The following is a 2,500-nucleotide window of genomic DNA, read 5'->3' on the forward strand; positions in this document are numbered from 1 at the left end:
CTGATGAGACAAGGGCGAGAGAAAAACACTTCCGTGAGTTGACCTCGAGCCCGAGATCCCCCAGGGCCGACGTGGCGATGGTGAGAAGTTCCTGCAATCCATCACGAGTCTCGGCGAACAGCAGGAGGTCATCGGCGAATGCAGCCGCATTTACCCGCCGTCCAAGAATGCGTGCACCAATATGAGCAGGCAGACGAGACAAGAGAATGTCAATGGACATGTTGAAGAGGATAGGAGACAGCGGGTCACCCTGCCGAACACCCCTCGAAGGCCGCACTAGACCTGACGACTTCCCATCCGCGCAGATAACCGTCGATCCCGCCTCATAGCATCCCTGGATGTAGTCAACGAACTCGACCGGCAAACCATGGGCCCTTAGCACCGGGCCAAGGGCAGCATGGGCAAGCGAGTCGAAGGCCTTTGATACATCCAGAGATGCCAAGTACAGCGAGCCGGAAGCTCGGCACGCCTGAGTCATCGCCAGATCCAGAAGAAAGGTGTTGTGAAGCATCCCATCCTGAGGGATGAAAGCCCGCTGGCGATCGTCCAACACACAGTAGCGCATCAGGCGGCCAACCAGGACCTTGTGAAAGGCTCTGGTCAGCACCGAGCACACTGTGATCGGACGAAAGTCAGCAGGGGATGCTGCGGCGGTCTTCTTGGGCAGCAGGGTTGTTCTGGCCTGAAGGAGTCGGGAAGGAAGGGAACGGGAAAGGAGGAGGAAATTAAGGATCTTGAGGAGAACCTCCCGGGGAAGGCGACGCAGTTGTGTCGGCGTGAGGCCGTCAGGACCTGCAGCAGAATTGCGAGGTGGGAGAGCAGCGGTGGCTTCTTCTGCAGAAATGGGAGCCCAGAGGTCACTGAAGGGCACCCTCTTCGAGAATGGCAGCAGCTCATCGGACAGACCCTCCCCACGCGGAGGTCGAGACCTGACACGTGGTGGAGAGAAGAGGTCTGTCCAAAACTCAATCAGCCCTGGGATGGATGGTGGCTGATGCAAGAGTGTGCCATCGAGAAGTCCGTTGATACAGCGTGCTCCGTTCTTCTTGAAAGCACGCTGGACCACCGCATACTCCCATCTCCTGCGTGCACGCTTCCGCTCTGGGGGCTGTTGGGTCCGCACACTCGCAGCTTGGTGGACGGCTGGCTCCCTGCTGCCTACTTCATCAAGAACAGACAGCAACATAGCCTGGATTGTTTCACGGCTAGTGGTGGGACCCAGAGCCACGAGATCATCAAGCGAGCGGAATCGGCGGTCTGATTGGGGGAGTTCTACTAGAAATGACCAGATGGCTAGGTCAACATCTTCCCCTCGAGGTGGAGACTGTGGCAAAGAATGACTGACTGCAGGCTCGCTAGGAGGAGGACCCTGAAGGCCGCGATCCATGCCAGCGAGCTCGGTGACAAACTTCGCCACCATGTCTCTGTAGGGCTGCGCTCTACGCTGACATTTAATTGATTCCAGCGTACGCTCGGGGAAGGCCTTTGCAAGTTCCTGGTTTAAAAATCTGCAACCCTGGGTGGCAAGAGTCGCTTCTGCATGGGCCAAACGCAGGAGCTCTTCTTGGGACCACCTGGCCTTCTTCCTCTCGGTCTTGATCTCAGCATTAACAGCAGTCGGATGGGCGCGACGCCGATGGACACCAAGTCCGGTCTTGGTGGAGAAGGACCGCATACAATCAGGGCAGATGGCGGGGAGCAGCGCTCGACCCGCACCGGTTGGCTGGTTGGCTGGCTCATCAGCTGGCACAGGCGCTCCAGCGGGAGGCCTGGTACCACGTTTGCTTCTATTAGTTGCACCAGCTGTAACAAAGGCAGGGGGGGAGGTAACCCCCAAGCCCGAAAAGCACCCTGCTCTGTCGGTCGGGATACTGGAAAGGTACACCTACGTGAAACCTTTCGCAGCACCCTCACGACTCCCGCCACTTGAAGGCCAGAGCTAGGATTTCCCACCGAGAGGCTAATTGAACCATCATCCACCCGGCATCACAAGGATGCTGAGGGGTGAATCGAGAGGGTCCATATATTACGCATCAGGTGGGCTTTGGAGAGTCATAGTTACTCCCGCCGTTTACCCGCGCTTGCTTGAATTTCTTCACGTTGACATTCAGAGCACTGGGCAGAAATCACATTGCGTCAACACCCGCTAGGGCCATCGCAATGCTTTGTTTTAATTAGACAGTCGGATTCCCCCAGTCCGTGCCAGTTCTGAGTTGATCGTTGAATGGCGGCCGAAGAGAATCCGCGCACCCGCGCGCCCCCGGAGGAGCACGCTAAGGCGGACGCGGCCTCGCAGCAAGGAAGATCCGTGGGAGGCCAAGGCACGGGACCGAGCTCGGATCCTGCACGCAGGTTGAAGCACCGGGGCGCGAACGCCGCGCAGGCGCGCGCATCCTGCACCGCCGGCCAGCACGAGGCCAACCAACGGCGAGAGCAGACCACGCCCGCGCTAAACGCCCGCACTTACCGGCACCCCTACGGCACTCACCTCGCCCAGGCC

The sequence above is a fragment of the Schistocerca americana genome, unplaced genomic scaffold (genome assembly GCF_021461395.2).
Source record: "Schistocerca americana isolate TAMUIC-IGC-003095 unplaced genomic scaffold, iqSchAmer2.1 HiC_scaffold_1192, whole genome shotgun sequence".
Classification (NCBI taxonomy): Eukaryota; Metazoa; Arthropoda; class Insecta; order Orthoptera; family Acrididae; genus Schistocerca; species Schistocerca americana.